General features: G+C 36.8%; 1 non-coding gene across 1 annotated transcript; it reads left to right on the forward strand.

The window, feature by feature from the left end:
• The first annotated feature begins 1,073 nt into the window (after positions 1 to 1,073).
• On the forward strand, positions 1,074 to 1,200 carry LOC121105951. The gene has a single exon (XR_005838690.1). It is a non-coding gene; the product is annotated as a U6atac minor spliceosomal RNA (small nuclear RNA).
• The last annotated feature ends 21,831 nt before the right edge of the window (positions 1,201 to 23,031 follow it).

Raw genomic sequence — 23,031 nt, forward strand, 5'->3', positions numbered from 1 at the left:
TCGGCCGCACATCAGTGGACAGTCTGCTTTTCCTTCTCCCTCTGCCCTCCCTGCCCTCTGCTTATGTGCATGCTCCCCCTCTCCCTCTCTCTCTCTCATAAATAAATCTTAAAAAAAAAAGTGACATGACATGTAACACAGGAGTTATGTTCCATACTACCCTTTAAAAATCTGATAAATTCAGGGGCGCCTGGGTGGCACAGCGGTTAAGCGTCTGCCTTCGGCTCAGGGCGTGATCCCGGCGTTATGGGATCGAGCCCCACATCAGGCTCCTCCACTATGAGCCTGCTTCTTCCTCTCCCACTCCCCCTGCTTGTGTTCCCTCTCTCACTGGCTGTCTCTATCTCTGTCGAATAAAATAAAATAAAATCTTTAAAAAAAAAAAATAAATAAAAATCTGATAAATTCTCAATTCTAAAACACACCTGTCCCCTGGGGTTTTGGATAAGATTCTATGGACCTTAGATTTTGAGATTCCACAGAATAAGTCAGATAAAGAAAGAGGTCTCTTGCCCAAGAAATGTTTTAGAGTTCATGGAAGATCCATTTAGAAGTGTTTTGTTAAACGGAGGATAAGTTCTCAGTGCCAAATACATTCTATTAATGACCACGTTCGTGATCCGTGACAATGTTTATTTTATTAATATAATATTCGTTAAAAACAAAAAATAAACTGCCAATCATGGACTCTCACATCAACCTTTTTACTCCCCTTATAATGCCAAGAATACCAGGAAAAAATTGTAAAACAACATTCTCTTTGCCTCCTATAACCTTAATAGATAGTTTCCTGGAATTGTCTATTCAAACAGAAAATTAATTTCCATGCACAGCTGGAAATACCACGTTGGCAAGCAAGGAAAACATCAAACACCAGTAGATTAAATAAAAAGTGTAGGAACTATAAGGACTCAACAAAACAGAATTTGCTCAGTAAGATGGTCCTATGAAAACAGCTTTTCACCGTTTATTTAATGTATGAACACATCTCTTAAAGTGAAGTAGCAATAATCAAGGAAGTTTTGGTTCCAGAGAAACAATGAGAGGATTCTATCACTCAAGCAGTTTTTCTGCTGTTGTACGAAAGGAGAAAAGGTTAGCACCTCCCTTGCCAAGGATAGAAGAGGTCCTTGGTCTGCATGCCACATGTACGGGTAAGACAATTGCATCAACTTTATGGCTTCTCACCGTGGCTGTTGTTTTTTGTTTTTGTTTTTTTCCCCACTTTGGGATAATGAAGAAGTTCTAGAGATATAGTGGTAATGGTTGTGCAATAATGTCAATGTACTTAATGCCACTGAAATGTATACTCTAAAAGTGTTAAAATGGCCAATTTAATGTTATATATATTTTACTGCGATAAAATATAATTTCAATAATATACAAAAAGCTCTTGAAATCAATAAAAAAATAGAATAGCCTAAAAGAAACATATGCAAAGGGCACAAGCAAATTCAAAACAGGGGAAGAAAATCTAATAAATACATGGAAAATGTTTAAAACCACTAAGAAGAATGCAAGTAAAAATGACGACACACGATCATGTTTCATCTTTCAAATTAGTAAAGATTAGAAAGACTGAGAATTTAAAAAGAAAAAAGGCAGCTTTTCCAGACCCACCACCAAGATCAGACTCTGTTTACACGTCGCCCTCCACCGGCTTCAGCCTAATGGGTATTCCTCTCTGTAATGACGGCCATCAGGAAAGAGCAGGCTTGACGTGCCATCTGGGGATGGCTCCCCGATGCTGGACCTGCATTGGGCAATCACTCGTACAGCCAATATTCAACTAATAACCAAACTAAACAAAAAAATACCCATTGTACAAACACGTCAAAAACAAAGGGAGGAGAGGCAAAAAACCAGAACATCACCTGCAGGAGATGCTACAAGCAAGAAGCAGTAATGATGTGGGAACGACAAAACCACACGTGGCATCCAGACAGTCGGCCCCCTGGGCCCTGCTGCCTCGATTCTCAAGCTGTCAGAAGAAAAACTAAAAACCTCCAGCATGGACACTTTGTAAAGAGCAACAGAGAGAAATTTCAGTAAATATCAATGTGTTACGAAAGCAAGAGAGAGAAAAACATTGCACGTGGACTTTATCATTGCAGGAATTCAGGACACGTGAAAGGTTGAGTTCAGGAACATTTCTAGACCAAGCATAACAGCGTTCCAAACTGGTGCATTGTGTCACAAAACATGGAGCTCCATCTCTGTTATCTTTGACCAACGACCCCAAAAGAACATGTCCTTCAGGAAACCTGCTGGGATATCCCACAAGCAAAGTGAGGGATCAATTTAATTAGCTACATAGAGGAGGAAGTAATTAGATGGCAAAATACATGGCACAAAGCGGGAGCTCAGTAAATAGTTGAGCTGAACTGAAACACTTGGTAGAAACTAATAAACAGGACCTGTATCTATTGACGAAATTTATTAGATTATTATTCCAACTTTCCACTGGAATTAACCTATGGAGAATACAGGCTTTATCTATAGAGCAAGCTGTAAAGGTTCTATTCTTTTCCACTTGGAATCTCCAGTAGCAACCAACCCCCAGCATGGTGCTCATAGGCTCCATGACGATTCATTTCCCCAGAATCAGCATCTCCAACTCACTTTCTAGTGATAAAAATGCAGAAATTTTTAAGTATGGGGCTAAAACATAAATGATGCAAAGGTGATCAAACAAAGACTCTAAAAGAAGACAGACCTGATGATACATAAGCCACCTCAGTGAGACCCACTCAAATAAACTGGAAGCCAGACTCTTAATATCCTATCTGAGAAATGAGAGAACTCAATCAGTGATTTCCATTCTTCCTCAGCTGCTGCTCACACTGAAAATGCATTTCATATTAAATGAAGTATATTTATACATATATAGAAACATACTTATCCATACAAAATGCAAACATTATTCTCACAAATTAATACTTAATCTTATGACACATGCCCACCCTGGTATCTTGTAATGCGATCTCTTCTATTCCACTGTTTAACTGCAACCTATGAAATTGATTTCATCGCCCAATAAGAGTTCATGACATGCAGAAAACACAGGACTAGATGATTTCTTTCCAGCTCATTAAAAGAAAAATCATGATTTTACTTAGAAGCAATCTAAAAATATCCACCATTCCTAAACACTAGTTCCTCAATGATCTTTCTAAAGCTAATGCCTGAATGGAATGACACAACCCCTGTAACATTTTTGCCTTCCCTTCTTCCTCACAATAAATACTCATGACCCTTTCCACTCAAAAGGCTTTAAAAGTGATTTTCCCAGGGTGTACAACGGCCACACCTGATGGCAGAGGTAAACACAAGGGATTTTGCAAAAAAAAGTTAGACATCTACCAAAGGAACTCTTAACCCATAATAAAGTACATTTGAATCTTTGTAAACCACCAGGCAGTCATTAAGCAAAAGTCAAAATGGAACTCACACAGTAGCAGCAAACCACATAAATCTTGATTTTAATTAAATGAAAGATATTTCATAGTAGTTGCATTCTCCCTTCAAAACTACAGAATTTGTTCCCTAAAATAAAATTATTCTAACTTTCTAGAATAGCATCTTTGTCACTTTTGTAGATTTTTCTTAATTGGATGCCTTCTGTTGCAAGACCCCCCACTTCATCCCACCTCATTTTCACCATCTTTAGTAATGCCCCAAACTTGTGGGTGTGCAGGAATCTCTGGTGAAAAATGAGCTGGCTTTGAGTCAAACAATACTTCCCAATCACAGCTGGGTTTTTTTCAGTACGTAGCTAGGGAAAGGTCTTGTTTATGTCTTCCCATTATAGCTGAGAAACCATATAAAATATTGTCTCCTCAAAGGCATTACAATCTAGACGTGGAATGCTAACAGCATCATTTGTGCTTGTCAATGATTTCAAAATGCTTTATTCTGTAAACGTTCTCTTGGTTCCTAAGTCTACAGGGTAAAGAAGAAATAAATTCCACATGTATTTAATAGTATTTGGATATTTTATTCATTACAGTTTATAAAATAAAATGGAAAGCTTCGAAGTTTTAACTTTATAAAGCACTTCAATTCATAAATATGAAAGAAATATTAATGTCAAAAAATTAGGTCCATTGTAATCCTGTAATCAAAGCAATCTGTGTCTTTTCCAAACTTGGCAAGACACATTTTTATTTTTAATTTTTGAACTACTAATTCTAGAGGAAAAACAAACACCATTAACTTCCTCTTCAGTCACTAGCTGTCTGTGCCATGTGTTTTTATCGCTTCCTGCCACAAGGAAATACGTTTGTAACAAAGAATGATATTCAAAAGAGAGTTCTTAGGGTGATTCTAAAGTCATTCTTTCAGGAATTGAGAAACAGTGTAAACATATTTAAATAACAGTACAGAGTGATAAAACTATTCAGAAAACCTTCACATTTCTTTTATTACGTGATAATCCTCAAAACAAGTCTGCCAAGATTATTTGAGAATAAACTGAGTTGGTCAAATTAAACAACTTTCCTTCACTAACACAGCAATAAACGGCACAGCTAGAATCTAAATTCACTCTGTTTTATATCCAAACTTATGGTGGAAATTATATCCCACCATTTTCCCTACAAACCTTTTAATCAAATTGTAGGTTTTTATTTTAAGTTTTATTTTAGCCTATTTGTCGAAACCATCACAGGTTTTTGTGTGTGAGCAGGGAGGAGAGCCTTCCCTGAGGCTACAGATGGTGAGAAGAACATGAAGATGGAGTCTACCTCCTCAGTTGTGTTCTACGCTTACTGAGTCCTCTGTTCTGGGTAGTACACTAAATACAGAGGATCCAAAACAGAGATGTAAATTATAGCTCTTACCCCAAGGAGTCTGTAAAAGATTTAGAGAGGGAACTGTTTTAGTCTGTTCAGGTTGCTATGACAAAAGACTGGGTGGTTTAAGCAATATATATATATTTCCCCCCGCTCACAGTTCTAGAAGCTGGGAAGTCCAACATCAAGGTGCTGGCAGATTCAGTGTCTAGTAAGAGTCCTCTTCCTCATTTGTAGATGACCACCTTCTTGCTGCATGCTGACATGGCCTCTTGGTACATGCTCACAGGAGATCTTTTTTCTTCTTCCTATAAGGGCACTAATCCCATCATGAGTGTCCTGCTCTCATGACCCAATCCAAACCTAATCATCTCCCAGGGGCCCCCATCTAAATACCAATACATTGGGAGCTAGAGCTTCAACATACGAATTTTGGGGTGACATAAACATTCAGCCCATAACAGGAGCCCAACACGTAAAACAAATCATCACAATTAGTTTGATATATGTACTTCCACAAATATTATCACTTAATTACATTCAACAAATATTTATTGATGGTGAAAGGGAAGTAAATTTTTGACAGTGAATGAAACCCATGAGATAAATAATCTCCATGTTTCACAAATGAGAAAACTACTCAGAAATGATCATTTGTCCAAAATCAAAAAGTGAGCAAGTGAGGGAGACTGTGTTTAAACATGAATCTACATAGCTTCAAAGCTCAGCCTGTTTCTACTAGAACAAGGGTAACAGCAGCCTTCTCCATTGCCTCTTCTAGGACATGTATAGTGTGGTTCTCCCTACCAAGAGAGAGAGTAGCTCCAAGAGCCAGGTACAAACACACACAGCATGTACAAACCCTCTGAAAAAGAGATGAGTAAAGCCTGAATGCTGATACAATAAAAGCAGGTCAGGGAACTAATTAAGGGCCCATATCCTAAAGTAGCTGCCCCACTGGCAAAAGAGAACATTCTACCTAGTAAAATGGTAGAGCCCCTGGTTTCACAGCAGACATAGTCTGACTATAATTCTCAAAAAGTATTTCATAAGCTGAGTAACAAGAGAAGAAAGATACGTACACATTGAAAGTTTAAATCAATATTAAAAAAGGAGTTTAATGGTGAAGCAAACTAACCTAGGATGGAGACACAGACCTTATTTATCTTTCTTCAGCTCTGAGAAAGCCACTGTGACTCAGGGAACATGAAGGCTATAGCAAAATTTTAAGGGCATACATCTTTTCTGGCACTTTGCATAGTAGGCAGTTAATAAATACGCTGTGAATGAAGGGATGCAGGCAAGAAAGAATGAAGGAGGATTAAGATTAATTGGTCACATTCAGAATGTCTAATTACATATCTCATTTTACTTAGGTTTGGAAATGATTTCCTCACCTTCCAATTAAATGTCTACCCATATTTACTTTCAAGCCTAATGTGTACTATAGCCACATAAATTGTTTTTTCTGAAAAAAAAAACTGCATGCTAATATTTTACTTGCAATTTTTGAAATTTAGGGTTCATAAAAAGAGAATAAAGAAATCTGTACCTATGCAGTGTGATAATACAGAAAATCTTAAACACTAGGTAATTTTGCTTATTTCTGGTGCTAACCAGGAACGGTAAAGAAAAAAGAAAGGCAGTGATCTTTATTTCAATGCACTATTTAATAGCCGTTTCAACGATAATGTAGAGGTTTTGCAGAACAAAACCTTTACTCCATCTTACATTCTGGTCGTCATTTTTCTCTTATTTCATAATCTTATTGTTAATGTCTTTTATCTTATAATATTGGGGATGTTTTTATAAGCCAGTTTATATCATTTTTTGGAGAGACAAGCCATGTGTGTGTCTATGTGTCTATACACACACACACATATGTATTCATATACGTTTATATAAATGCCCATAATCATTTATACATACATATAATTATATACAACTATATATGTATACATCTCTCTCCTGGGTGTGTTTTCTCTCTCGTTCCCTCCCTCTTCTATACATACATATATATAAATACAGAAATTTATATATATAAATTAGAAATTTATGTTAGAAATTCATATAATTTATATATAATCATATATAAATTAGAAATTATACATAAGAAAATTTAAAATTAGATACATAAATTATATATATAATTTGGAAATGAGATAATCTATGTATTAACTAAGCATTTATTTATAAGTTAATCTCCTTTATATATTCTATATGTGCTCACATAAAAATATCTCAGGCTCACACAAATATGAGAAAATCCCCTCTCTCAAGAATTCACTTTAATTAATGTGCCTTTTGGTCTTTGGCACTTGGTTTGCACCTCAGTGATGTGTGTAAAAGAGTGGCCAGGAGAACCCAGTATAACTAAGTGTCGTAATGTCAAGCAGTACTGGCTGCCTTCCTAAACACTCAGTGGTAACAAGAGTCTCAGGGTGGTCACAACCATGCACCTGTACTCTGAGACTATCAGAGGACCAGCAGGTTTTACCATACCCCACCAGGCCTTGTAAATCCATAAGGATTCTGCTAGGTAGGTTCAAGCGGGGCCTGAGAACTTGTGATTTAAAAAGCCCCAGGTGATTCTTATCACACAAGCCTGAAAAACACTGTTATCACATCTGGGAAGGAGCACATTGGGGGAGAAGGCCAGAAATGTGGTTTGCCCTATACCACGGACTCTAGAAATGTTTTTATGAGTACTGCCATTTTTTATAGACCATGGTGAGCCATGGAGATTTTTGATAAAGGAAATAATTAGATTTGTGCTTTAGCTGGAGTGCTTTACTAGGCAACACTGTACAATTAGGTTGAATGGAGGAGAGACTGAAAATAGAAAGACTAGTTGGAAGCCTATGACAACAGTTGTAGCCAGAAGTAATGAATGCTACAGGCTGGCAACAAAAACGGAAAACAGAGTCAATCAAAATCCAAGACAACTTAATGTGGAGGGGAACAGAGTAAGATTTTCAAAAATGGCACCATTATTTTAAGCACAGGTGGCTAAGGAGATACCTGTGATGTTCATAGAAAGAAGGAAGGTCAAAAGGATTTAGACTAGGCGCAGTATGAGTAAATGAATTCATAAATGTGTGATTAAAAGGAAGACCATTTGCAAGGACAGGAAATGGGGTTTTAACCCCAGTTCTACCATCTCCTTGCTGAGAGGTGCTGGACGCATCTTTTAAGCTCTCTAAGCCTAATAAACTTGTTTACAAATAATGCTAGTAAAGCATCTTCTACAGGATCGCGGTGAAGCTAAATGAGACTGAGTAACAACACTTGATCCTTGGTTTGTGCTTAACAGACAATTTAATTTTTCGCCTGCTTTTATTTACACTGACTTTTACTTTCAATGACTTAAATCCATTCCAGACACATAGTAGGCACTTGATATACACTTGTTGAATGAATGAATTACTACTGCTATGACCATTTTATTGAAGACTAAAAAACGATCATGGGATTTGGCCACCAGACAGTAATCGGTGCACTTAGAGACTGTTTAAATGCCTAGGGGTTTTGAACATTCGGATGAAATAAAAGTCCAAGTATTTGTTCTGGTGAGGACATTTGAAATCAAGTGGTATTGTAGAACAAAAGTTTCTTCGAGTTTCATTCATTTAGTTTTTTTTTTTATTCTGCATGCTAAATAAAGTCTTCCAGTTAAAAAAGAAAAATCTGCTTTATTAACATTAACAGTTTTAAGAACACCTTATCCTTTATTTAGAATTTCTACAGTATATTATATCTTATTTGATCTTCAGCCCCTTGAGTTAAAGAATTCAGTTACTACTATCTTCATTTCTATTTTAAAGATGAGAAGACTGAGATTCCGGAAAGTTGAGTGACTTTTAGGGCATGAGTGCATGCGTATCAGAAGTAGGAATTACATTAAGGTCTTCTGATCACAAGTTTGCTGAGCTTTCCACTACCCACACTCATCAAAGCCCATTCATGTTATTCCAGATGAGCTCTCTTCCATGCTTTCTCCCACACTAAGTTTTCCCTCCTACAATTTGGAAGTGAAGTTTGGGGAAGAGTCTTGTGAGCCTGAGGAAGTTGTGAGAATACTGCTTCTTCCTCAAAACCCATCCCTCACCAAAGAGCACCCATCCTTCTGATAGGCCAGTGCCAGTCAAGAACACTAATACTGCAGTGTACATGTTCCATGTTAGCTTCAACAGAAAAATCTGCTATTCTCTTGGAAAGTATCAGGACTGTCTCTTTGGAAACCTTTCCTGTAAAGATGACACAGCTTTAAGTCTGATCTTAACAAATTGGTTAAACAGAAAAAATTGTCTTCATACTGGGTTCTGTTACTTTGTACCATTGCCCATGGTATTGACTGCTAGAATTCACATCCTTGCCCTATCCCTAAGTAGATGCACAACTTTGGACATCTACCTTATCTATGTCTCTGAGAGTGGTTTCTCATCTTAAAACAGGGATTCGAGAAAACAGCCCCTACTCCATAGGGTTTTCACTATCATTAAATGAGATACCATATATAAAGCTTTGGCACACTTAGAATTTGAAATATAATGAACACTAAATACATGGTCATTGTTATTCAGCAAGGTGTGGTATCTTACTTAGTCTTACAGAGAAAGCAATTCAGGCCCAGAATGAACAAGATACTTTGCACAAAGTAACAAAAACATCACTCTGTAACAGTAACCATGCCTTCCTTATGGAGGAAAAAAAATGCCCAAGATAATCAATGGATTTTTCATTGACTGAAACTGCCACATTCATTCCACTGACTTTGAATTATTCGTTTGTAAATTAATGTACATTTTCAGTTCATAAATTGGAATGATGGGGGAGTAGCTAGACCCACCGTTGAGATTCAAAAATCTTAAACATAAAAAAAGTGAGTTTAGAAACACAGAAGAAGGGCTTTTTTAAGCACATAAATATGTATTCTCACGTATGCTTGTAACAATTAATATCTAAATGAAATTAATTTGCATCCTTTTAAAACAGGAGAACTTAGAGTTCAGTTTTCATAGCTAATAAGACAGTATTTCCTTTTTTAGGAAGTATATGTAATCTCCTAAAGGGTAAGAATTTTATATTTATTTACTTTCTCTTGCTCTTTTGTACTTCCCTGATGTTTCTTTCCATAGTGGTTCTCAACATTGGATGCATATTATAATCACTTAGGAGGTTTAAATGAATACCAGGGCTAACAAGAAGTCCAATTAAATCAAAACTGTTGAGGTTGAGGGTCTCAGTTCATATTTTGTTCTTGTTTTTTGGGTTTTTTTTTTTTTTTTAAGCTTAACAGATGACTTTAAGGCATAGCCCAAACCAAGAATCATTGGCTTGCCCAATGTCTTTCAAACAGAATGATGGACTTTTTTGCCTTGTTGATTGCTATCTATAAATAAGTTGTTTTACTTCAAACCATAAAACTGCTTATTCTGAAAGGCAATCTAGACCTTTAATGCAAGTTAGATTTCCCTTGATTCTAATCAAACACTTTTATGAGACTCCCATTCCATTAATTTTCCTAATAAAGTTAGGTGGGATGAGTTATATAAGAAGACCACATTATACACAGCACTCAATTACAGCACTAGAAAAAAATAGGACAGGCAGGTTACGGACTAGGGCTCTGTAGTATTTTTTTTTTTTTTAAGAGTTTAGGTATGGTGCTAATTTCGTAATAGTTGAAGTTATATATCAATGAGAAAAAAATGTGATTCTAAGAAAACCAGCACAAGAAATACACCCTTATAACTTTAAAATATTTGACACAACCATACAACTATTCTGAAATCCTTTGCATTCAATACTGGAAACCCCTCTAACGAGTAGTGCTGGATCCAGATTGTGGACCAGTGGGGGTCAAAAGAACCAGACAAGCATAGGAAGCTTGATCTGGCTATACTGGCAGGTAACAAAAAAGAATATAATTTATATATTTCAACAGCAGTAATTTTATTTTTTCCTGGGTTGTGTCATAGTGCTGTCTTATGCATGCTCTATGACAATATGGAAGGAATGAAATTCCAGGCACTCCGAGAAAAGCAGGAGGAGAAAGACATCCAACAGCCAAGACACATCCCCATTTATGTGCTATTTCTCCTCACCTCAATAACTTAGCTTACCAATGGTTTAAAATGACAAAAATACTGAACTACTCTACAAATCCTCTTCCACTGGCATAACCTCTCTACAGAGCAGCCCTCTTCCACTGGGGAAAACATGTAGTAAGGTGGAAAAATGGACTCCAACAAAGACCCCAAGGATCTGAAACTAAATCATAGGCTCACTAATACAGGAAGAGAAGAAAGTGTTTAGATTTGTCTCTTTTGAGTCAGTAAAGTTATTAATAATGACACAGGTTTAAAACTTTAGGATGGAAAGATGGGTTCATTTGCTTCCTTAAATATTCAAGGAAGTTTTTTGTTTGTTTGTGTTTAATGAATTCTGTGTTAAGTGACTCGAAGCCATAAAGAAGGATAAGATTCTGTCCCTGAAAGTTTCAATATGGCTTAGTCCTTGGCCCTTTCCCCTTCTTCTCCTTTTTTATCTTTTAATTGATAAGGTCATGCTTGCTAATTTAAAGCTACCCATGTTTCCAACTGTGACCTTTCTCTAGATGATTCTATAATTCCTATATTTGGGACCAATTTCTCTTTATCAGCTCTACATCTCAATCTAGGCTACTGACAACCAGCAGAACTGTGGTTAAGAATACACACTGTAGGGATGCACTCAGTAGATTAAGCATCTGCCTTTGGCTTGGGTCATGATCCCAGGATACCCAGGATCAAGCCCCACTTTGGGCTCCCTGCTCAGCGGGGAGTCTGCTTCTCCCTCTGTCCTTCTGCCCCTCCCCCCACTCATGTGGGTTCTCTCACTCTTTCTCTCTCTCTCAAATAAATACATAAAATCTTAAAAGAGAGAGAGAGAGAAAGAGAAAGAATACACACTCCAGAATTAGGATACCTAGCCTGATGTGTTCCACTCAATTTACTATGAGATCTTGATAGAGTAGGATACTTAACCTCTCAAGGTCTCAACATCCCCATCTATAAAATAGTGATAAGAAGAGTACCCACACCTCAAGAGTTATGAAAAGAGTTCCATGAACAAAAGAAAATATAGTAATGAAACGCCTAGCTTGTAGGAAAAAATTCAGCAAAAGTTAATTATCTTTTCTACCAATATTTCATTCTTGAACTTCATAATTACTTTTGTTGCCTCCTACTGTGCTCTTCTGTCTTCCAATCAGTCACCACATCCTAGCTATTCTTTTGAAACACTTAAAATAAAACGTTCCCCTCCACTTCTGTTTTTCTTCCTGAAACCTGCTCCTAATATTTATAGGATTTAGATTAAAATTGCAGACAGAGGTCTATCTACTATGTTTCTGAACTCCTAAAAATTATTTATCAACCTATCAACTGTTAAATAAAACTTGTTCTACCCTACTACCTTTGAAATGGCTTAAAAGACCAGGTTTAAATTTAGATTTTTCAGATGCTTCTGGATTCCAGGCCAGAAAGTCTGAGCAGAAGGAAATTTGGTGCCTAAATGTGGACCTCTGGCCCTTGCCTCCAGCCATGACCACCCACCTCCCCAAATCTTACCCACCTAATCTTTTGATATCTTACCCATCTATCAGGGACATTTCAAATACTTCCTACTACAAATTTCCCTTGAGCCAGATATGATCTTACCCTCCTCTGAGTATCCAAATTATTTTGTTTCTATATATCTTAACGGAACTTACAGCATTCTGTCTTACATTTTTAACAGTACCTGTGCCTTTGTTTTCCTAGTTATAGGTCACTTCTACTTGACCAGAGATTGTCTGTGCTCAATGCTAGCAGCATGTAAGAATTTGTTGATGAGCCTTTTAAAAAAAGACCTCTAGACTCCACCCAAAATCAAGCATGATGTGCAGTGGGGAGCAGGCAGGGATATTTTTCTAAAGCTCTATTGTTGATGCTGACATGCAGCAAGGGTTGATAAGAATTGTATAAGATTATAAATTCCTTGGAGAGCAAGGTCTATGCTTTATTTTGTACTCAACACATTCTTTGGAATTGAATTTAAGCGGATACCTGTTTTCCCTCCTGCAAAACACTTTCTGGTCCACAGGCTGCACATAACCTCTACAGTTACTGAAATAATTTATGAGCACTGAGGCGTGATGGTAACTTATGTTCTAGAATTATGTGAAAGGAGACATACAAAGAAATAAACTTATAGCCTGGATCAAACGGTCTCTTTAACCTGTATCTCTGTGTTTACTCTATACAGTACATCTATCAACAAAATAATGAACTTATTAAAAGGATGGTCAGTGTGTTATTCTTAATACCTAGCACAGTGTTTGGCATATACCGGGCATGAAGTGAAAGTCTGGTGACTGGGTGAGTGAATGAGCAAACACATGAACAGAAATTTTGTACTGGCAGGACTTGAGGAATTATTTCAGTCAGGTATGGCATAGGGTGAATAATGACCCCTCAAAAGATACCCATCTCCTCATCCCTGGAACCTGTGAAGGTTATCTCATATGTAAAAGGGGGAGGGAGCTTTGCAGATGTGATTAAAGATCTTGAGATGGACAGATTATCCTGGATTACCCCAGGTGCGCCCTAACTGCAATCCCGTGGATCCTTATAAGAGGGAGGCAGAGGGATATTAGACATACACAGAGGCGAAGGCAATGTGACCATAAAGGCAGATACTGGAGTGATGCTGCCACAAACTAAGGCACCAGAACCTAGCAAAGAAGAGACTCAGAGGGGGACACAAAAGGCGGCTGGCATGGCAAATGGTGTAAAAATGTGCCAAAAGGTGAAGCAAGGCACACAGTCATTTACTAGTGGAGGTGGGACTGAGTAGGAAGCTGGCATAACATGAAAACGAGGCAGAATTCCGTTTGCTCACAAGGGAACAAGCTTGAAACAGACACAACTAGAAATTGTGACAGAACGTGGAAATGATGGTCTTCTCACCAGTGTGGAAAGACCTACGGACATCAGTGTTCAAGGTGACATTCACAAAAGCATAGTTACAGGTCACAGCTATGAAAAAAGCACGAATTTGTATATAATAATTCTAAATGAACACTAGCTGCTTTCGTATCTCCTTTACAATTATATCTTTTATGTACTGATATAACAAATTCATGACACATTTTCCAAATAAAGAAACTGGGACGAAGGGAGATTTAGTGAATAGCAGATAGATAACCAGGTAACACTTGTTTCCAGAGCTTCTGTTTAAGTCCTTGGGCTTTTACTAATAACTTCAAATATGCATTTGTATAATTTCTCAGTAACAGATAAGATAACCAAGTATTCAATGTAAAAGATACAGGCTCACTTAGAACTGATGAATGTGAATACTTTTATTTTAATGGGGTACAGGGAGAGTAGAGAATGCTAAAAAATATAAGGAAAGCAGAAGCCAAAAGACCAATATATTGGTCTTCACCAATATATTGGTTAAGAACATATAACCACAGCAGAATGTAAACATTTCCATAATGATCCTACAGTTATAACAAGCAAAATAAACAATCCAACCTTAACATGTCCCACTTCCCCAAGGACCTCAGGTTCACCTTGTAGTTTAAGAATTAGTCACTCATTTAGACTGAGGCAAACCCCTGTGGATTCAGGGAGTTTGCGATCAACTAATGGGTTATGGCGTTATTGTCAGTGGATGTTACCCCATAGGGGGCTGGACCATTGCATCACTCAGGGTAAAGACATACTTCTTTTGTGTGTGACAAACAAGAGCCTACCCAAAGAGGTTCCACAGGGAGCTGTGAGGGAAAGATACGCTGTGCTTACCTGTTCCACATCTGTTCTTTCCATGATCTTTAGAAAAATGAACTTCCTGGGCAGATATGAAAGCAACCCCACACAACTAGATAGATGCCAAGTAAGAGATCACTTCTGTATCCAGTGTCATGCTGCTACAATGTCAAACAATAAAGCCAAAACACACCTTCAATGGGGACACACAGAAAACTGAGGATCCTCATTTAATCTGTATGAAGACTTCAACTGTCATATTAAAGTGCTTATGAGTTCATCATTTTAAATGAGAAGAAATGAAAACATACAAAGATTGAAATGTCATAATTTTAAAACAGCTGTTTTCCTTTATACATATTACACTGAAGATCCTCGAAAACCTAGTGCATAAAAAACATTACTGTTAATAATACGATCTGCAAAAAAAATGCATTAATTTTTAAAAGATTAAATGATGTAGGACCAATGAATCTAACTTAAAACAGTTTGCTGCTTAACCACAATTCAAAATCCTTTTACTCTTTCCTCTCTTCTTAACTACAGTGTGCATTTTTAATGGGACAGGAGGTAACTTAGAAGTAGTGGAACAGGGAGAGGTCCACGTTACTAAAAGGTAAAAGGCTGGTAGGTCGGCCTCCACTGTGCTAACTAAAGCAGCTCCAAACTTAAGAGACTTCACATTTGGGGGCGCCTGGGTAGCGCAGTGGTTAAGCATCTGCCTTCGGCTCAGGGCGTGATCCCAGCGTTCTGGGTTCGAGCCCCACATCAGGCTCCTCCACTAGGAGCCTGCTTCTTCCTCTCCCACTCCCCCTGCTGTGTTCCCTCTCTCGCTGGCTGTCTCTCTCTGTCAAATAAATAAATAAATTCTTTAAAAAAAAAAAAAAAAAAAGAGACTTCACATTTAGGGCACTCAATAGGTGGTCACAGGTCTCACAAACAATAACCACCCTATTGCAATGTTTATTGTTCAAGGAACAGGGAAGCCACCCTAGAAAGACAAAAGCATCTCAGTGGGTAGCACCTAAACAGAAGCAGAAGAACGGCTCAAAACCTTCGGGAAGAAGTAAAAGGAAAAGAAAGTCAACAAACAAATAAATAAAAAGAAACAAAGGAAAGGGACATGATTTACCACCGAGATCAAGCAGCTTCGTTTGGCTCAGATATTTTCAACTGCTTCCCCTTCCTCCGAAGATAGTGCATCAGCCTCTTCACAAAATACCCTTTGTTCTTCCCTTATTCAGCTCCTTTTATGTGCTAGGCAACATATTAACTAACCAATCAAGCAACCATGAGTAAAATAACCAATTGCTTTATTTTATATTTTAAAAAATCTTAGAAAGATGTCTCTTGCTATCAAAAAGCTTCGTTTATTACTGTGCTATGACTAAGAAAACCCCCACTTCTAGGAGATAAGCTCCATGTTCCTCAAGGTAACAGATGTCAGAGGAGCCCAGGATCACCCAGGAATGCTTCGCAGAAGAAGGAGATAGAGCCACACCTTAAACGATAAATAACGAAGGGAAGGGGTAGCAGTATGAAGGAGAGGGCACTCCCAACAGTGAGAAAGTGGCATTCAAATGTCTGCAGGCAGAAGAACAGGACCTGGGTAAGGCACACAGCTCCATGTGGTGACCAGAACAGGCTCACAGTTTATTGAAGAAAAGAAAGACAAACATGAAAAGGGTAAGGAGTCCTTGGATACCTCGGAGAGAGATAATGGAGAGTCTCTGACATTTCTCCAACAGGGCAGTGGCTTTATCAGTTAGGCTGAAAGAGGAGTAATCTCATAGTGGAAAACAGACTTGCTACGAAGAAGTTCAGAGCCAAATCTATTCCTTTTCTAGCAACATTATAGAACTTGAGTATATGTACCAAGGGCATTTGCCTTTACCCAATCTCCCTTCCTTTCTTTCCTTTCCTCCTCATGTATTATATTTTTTAAAACTTATTATATAAACCCCAAATCCTTCTTGGAGTTAGTCAGGATAAAAGAAAAAGAAAGAAAGAAAACTAAGAAAGGTAGGAAGGCAGACGGGTAGGCGGATTATCAGTTCTCCCAACAGAAGGGAAAATGAACTCTACTTTGACATATTTTATTGAAATTCAGAGATTCAATAGCACACATTATCCAACACAAGTTATGGTATGTATTATTTTTCTTCTTTCTATAATTGGCTTCCTGACTTTTTCTACTAATTTCTAGCTCCTTTCACTGAAATACTCTTACCTTTAAAATCTGTTTTCTAATTTGTTTCACTTTAAACATAAAGTCAAAATAAACATATATTAAATTCTCCATTAAAAATTAAGCACTATATTAATGGCACAAAGATACAGATACATTTAAAAATAACATAAAAACCACCCAGAAAACAATGTTCATAGCTTTGTGCTTTTATTCTCTTAAAGTTTTCAAAATATCCCTAATTATAATATTGCTTTTAATACAATATATAATGAAAGGAGACAGGTTTTCAGGAAGAATGATTTCACAGTCACTGGGTTAATAATTTATTTGAAAAGACAGTACTCCCTGAATGATAGTAACCGTCCCCAAATGTCCATGCCCATGAATACATTGGGCAGACATTTGAGATTCCAGTGACATACCCAACAAGTACAATGACTTTCTATATTTTTTCCTACCAGATAGAGATTCTAAAAAGAGGGGCTCAAGATAAAGTTCTGGCTTTGCCCATTTAGCAGTCGGAATCTCAAAATCAGAAAAACATAGCTGAGGTAATCAAACAGCCTTTCCGGTAACAAAAGACCCAGGTGTCACCAGGTGCTGTTAAACATGCTTATATTCACAGAGAATCCAAACCCGCTAACTGGTTTTTCATAATAATTTGTTCTTATGTCATTTCAACATTTCTTTTTAAAGAACGATTCCCTCTGAGGTGAAAGTTAAAAGATGAGTGCCTGCATAGGGGCCCCTATGATTATCTGCCCTCTCTTAGGACTCACAGAATTCCAAAGAGAGAAAAATTACTAGGGTGAATTCCAACTTCCATGGAAATTCCCCAGCCAGGCCAGTTGCCAATGGAGTTATAATATCAATATAAAGACAAAGTCTTCTTGGAAGTTAAAAGTCTGGGAGAAAAGGTCAATTATGAGGTGCTGAGGAGCAAACACCTATCATAAGAGGAAAGAGCTTTATATAATCAAATGCCAGAAAGTTATCATGAAAAAAGACCTAAACAATTTCACAGACTACCTCAGAGTTCTTCTACTATGTAAATTGATATAAGAGTTTAAGGAAATACTCACCAATAAATTAAGTCACAAGTCTTTCTTTTTGGGTATTAAAGTAACTCTGATGCAATTTACAAATCCAGACCTGAGACATGCATGGATAAAAGGTATTGATCATTATTTGCAAGGATAAGCATGACAAAATCAAAGCCATAATAATGCCTCACCTATTGGAAAGTCAGGATTTTATAAATCTATATAACAAAGACAGAAAGAACCAAGAAAATAAGGGGGATGGGAGACAATTAAAATGTAATTGCAATATGTAAGAAAAAAGAAACATATTTTGCTCATAAAAGGGAACTATGCGCATTTCTTCAGAACTTAAAAGAATTTATTCTTATCTCACTAATGATTTTATTTGACATGGTTCTTTGCTTTCTAGCCCTACAACAAATTAGAAGCAATAAATTATAAATGGAGAAGACTGCTATACATTGACATTCTTAAAAGATAACAAGTAAAAATTAAATATATAGAAAACCATAGAAAGTAAAGCATTCGAGTTTTTAGTGGAGCTTATGTGGTCCCACATACCTCTGTATTTCCTGAGACTTATTATAGCATTACAAAACCATCTCGCACACAAGTGTACACACACACACACACACACACACACACACACACAACTTTGGTATTATTAACAGCAAATCCTAATGTACACACAGAAAAAGAAAATTCTGTAAAGGTCCACATACTGTCATAAACAAAAGGCTGTCCGTGTGTTTTGTTGAGGTAATAATATTTGCTCCTGGATCTTCAAAAACTAAAGCCTAGCATGGTTTTATAATTGTGTTCATGAAAAGATCAGTGTAAAACAAGTGTTTATCAACCACTGCCTATTTGACCTAGATTTTCATCATAATATTTGAAACTACAAAGTTGCTTAAAAATGTGATGCCAATATGCAATAAAGAGCAAACATTAAAATGGCGAATATTAAATTACTTCTTCCTCAGCACATACGTAACTATAATTTCAGATAAACTGACATGACTTTTTCTTTCTGCACACAGCCTTCTGCTACCGCTGATATGACTTTTATACACTAATTAAGGACACATAAATATTCTACATTATACATATTATTCCCATCTTCTGGGAAGTTTCCACTAACAACAAGAACTTGAATTTTCTAATAGCTACACTGCTTCACTATCTCACATGATTCATAAAGAAAGCCTTCCTTAAGCATCTCTTAGAAAATGTAGATAAGCGGATTTTCCCTAATTTCACTATTTCTATCTCTTTAAAAGAACCTTACTTAACTCTTGAATCATTGGGTTAGTCAAGAGTACATTATGAAATACTCTTATTCTTGTAAGCAATGCTCTATTTGCACTCCCAGGTGCAATGTTCAAGACGAATGTGGTAGAGACAGGCCAGCTACTCATCAAACTTGTTTCGTCCTCTTCCTGGACAGTGGTCCAGACTACTTTTCCCAGTATCCTCTGTAGTTAGGTGTGATTATGTGACTAAATTCAACCCAAAGAATGTGGGTGTGCCTATGGAAACGTCCCACGTAAACCCACCTCTTCCATATCCCTTCCATCAGCTGGATGCCGGGATGTACATTGACATTGGAATCCAAAAGCAGAAAACAAGTCACAAGCTAGAAACTGTCTGGGGCCTGAATCACCACTAGAAAAAGCACAGCCTGCCACTCAGAAAAGTCTTCTTAATCTTTATGGGAGGAAGAAATAACCTTCTTTTCTGTTTGAACTACATTATGGGGAGTTTTCTGGTAGTGTTACAGTAATGAACACAATAAGAATTATATAAACTGAATTACCCACCAAAATTAATTGTGAAAAGTGAAAGTTGAGAAGAAATAAATGTGCAAAATAAATTTAAACTGAACATTTTGGTAAAATATTTGTGCCTCACATTGAGAGCACTGGCCCTCAGGAATTGGAGTATAAATAAAATGCTCTCTCTGGTTCATGTTTCAAACTTGAATATCAGATTGAGAAGTTTAGAATTAGCAACAGCAAAAGAATGAGCCAGTTAACTAGGAAGTTAAAGTAGTAAAAGAAAACCCCAAATAATATTTAATACATTTAACCTTCCTTATTTCCCACCAATACTGTACCCTCATCAAATTCCACAAAACTTGAAGAGATTAATTATTTGATTATCTTAGAATATTTTTCTTGAACACAACTTGAAATAAATAACTAGCTGGGAGCCTGAAAATGTTAGTTATACAGAGCTTATTGAAATGAGATTTGACCTGTATTTCATTAAAAAGCCAACTGATCAGACTCATCTGGGGGAGCCATAACCTACTTGATCTGTCCTATGACTCTATTTCATTTACCATTCATTTTCTATGGTAACATATTGTGATCAAACTGAAGAGAAAATACCCACTTGGACATTGTGATATTTGTTTGTAGCTTTGTCCTGGTTTTAGTTCCCTACTTAAGGACTAAATGGCACCACAGTGGGTAATGCACTGGAGTAAAAGTGGTGAATCATTAAAGAGTTCGTAAATTTTAAAAACAGGGGCAGGCCTTCTGGGCCCCATATGCTTCTAGAAAACCCAATGTTGTGCTGTATTAATTGAACCGTGGAACTTTTATTAGTCCTCTTTAAAAATGCTTGCAGTGAAGCTTTTATTAATGCTTGCCCTCAAATTGTTTATACTACTTAGCATTTCCATAACAATTTATATTTCAAAGAACTTTTTGATCATTAGTTAAATCTACTACATTTCTGTAAGAGAATGCAGCTGCTTAGCAAAACAGAGACATGAAGGGAAAACTCAATTTTTGCCTAACATTTGCCAATGAGAAAAGGAATAGAATATAATATCTTCCACAAACCTTTAACTTCTGTTTGTCTAAGCCTGGTCCTCTCACTCCACATTGGTGGAGAAATTGTTATAAGTATTCTCACAGTGGTGAAGAAAAGAGAAATTAGCTACCTTTAGGCAATGGGCTTTGAAAACTAATGTCACAGGACTGTGCCACAGCTATAGCAACTCTACTATCCAAACTCACCTAGACGCTCGTCCACAAGGCCAAAGCATTGCTCAGTATCAAGAGGCATCATGCACACTGTGTTCTATGTTTCAAAAATTCCTTTGGCTACATTTTTGTCAAAATTACATGATATAAATTAGATTCATCAACAGTAAAAGTCATGCTGGAATCATTCTAAGGTTGATGCAGCCTAATTTATTTACTCTTAAAAATCTCCAGGCTTAAATCATGTTTTCTATATTCTTGGGATCACACTAAAAATCTGATCTGGGTTAAAATAAGTAGTAATCGGTTTTGAGTGGGGGGGGGGAATGTACCCTATCTATGTCTTTGGGTCACCTCCACATAAAGACAGAATGGCCTAGACAGCAGAGAATACATATAAGCCAAAAGAATTTCCCCACAAATTATGACCTCCTCTCGTTTTCAATAGCACTAGCTTTTCATTTAGCAGAAAGCAAAACCACTGAGTTATATATTAGCTCACAGGAGAAATACCTATATTGAGATAGGATTTAATGATGTATTTTTTGTTTTTCTAGAGTCTCAAAATGAGAAATTCTAGTGCTTGTTAGATTAAAAAACATTTCTGCACTTTGCCAAGTCACAGTGAAGAGCATTATTCAATCTGTTATCTAGTACCCTCCACCTAAGTTGACTGCATAATTCTGTTTAGGGGAGGAATCTGAGAATCTGTATTTATAACAAAAGCCCCACATAATGTTTATTATCTGAAATGTTTGGAAAACTCTAGATTAGATGAGCCCTAAAGTCTTTCCTTCTGAGATTTGGCTATCCTGATAAAAAATAAATTACTAGAAATGTTATCCATACTGCTATACAGAAGAAATTAATTTCTGCTCCTGTATTTATTAAAATATGTAATACACTGAATGGACCCAAACTACTTACTCTTCTGTCTCTCTCACTAAAGGGTGCTGTCCATAAGGGTAGAAACCAAAGTACTCTTTGCATCCCTACAGAGTAACACACTGCCTGGCCCAAAATGCTTAATGAGCTTTGAACGACTGACTATCTCAACTGCAGTAGCTAGCTGCCAGTCTTATCCATAGTCTTCCCTCCACGCAGGCTCCTCAGTGCCCAAAAGCAACACCCAGTGCTCTAACTTAGAACATTATTGAGGCACCAAGATTAAAATAAAAACCAGTGAGTTCTATATTCAAAAATCAGCACTCATTGTTTGACTGAATACATGATCAAGATGGTAATATTTAGTACTTGATATCAACTATAATTGAACATGGATGGAGAAGTTTTATGTGGAAAACAAGAATTCACACTATCCCAGAACCAATTTTCAAGACAAACATAAATATTCTGTCCAAAGCACTGACTATTAAAGAATTTCTGGAATAACTGGAGTGAGTCTATTTTTCTGGTGCACAATAACTCCTTAGAGCCCTTTGCAGAACAAAAGCAAAACAAATGGATGGTGATTGCCTCGGGCCAATTTAAGTCTCTTTTTAGATAGCTTTTTTTTTTTAAGGAGATGTAAGAAAAACACTTTTTCTAAATCAAAAGATTAGGTTATTTCTCACCAGTAGAATATATATGGCACCATAAGATACAGGCTAATAATATCAGAAGAATGTTTTCATGTTTATGGCCAGAACATTTTCTTTTACATATATGCAAAGAGCATTTCAGGTCTCTGATCACAGTTTGCATTTGTAATAAATGGAAAAGACTCCCACCCACCTGGCCCATTTGCTATGACTTTCCTCAGTTCATATTTCATTCATAAAAACTTCCCAAACAGAATTGATTAAGACTTCTGTATGCTGCTCTCAATAGAGCAGAACATTTATTTTAAAAAGTACACAAGGAAATTTTAATGATTCTAAAGTCAAATGAACTTCACTCAGTAGTTGTCTCATTTATCACCCACTTTTTCCCTTCTCCTAACTGAACAAATCTCATGGCTGGCAAGAACTTCCTGATTAAAACAGCAGTCTCAATGGGTATTTTCTTATTATAAGATCAATGTTCTTGGGGGAAGGGTATGCTGATTTCAATTGTCAAATATTACCAGTTGTGAATCAGTATCAGGTATATATGGAATTAATCAAAGTATTTGGTATTATTTTACTTTATATTTTTTGAAAGAGTCCAAAGTATTTGCCCATCTTATGTATTACAACACACTTATATATAAAAGCTCAGAGTTTTAAA

This window comes from Ursus maritimus, unplaced genomic scaffold (genome assembly GCF_017311325.1).
Source record: "Ursus maritimus isolate PB19 unplaced genomic scaffold, ASM1731132v1 scaffold_3, whole genome shotgun sequence".
In the NCBI taxonomy this organism is placed as follows: Eukaryota; Metazoa; Chordata; class Mammalia; order Carnivora; family Ursidae; genus Ursus; species Ursus maritimus.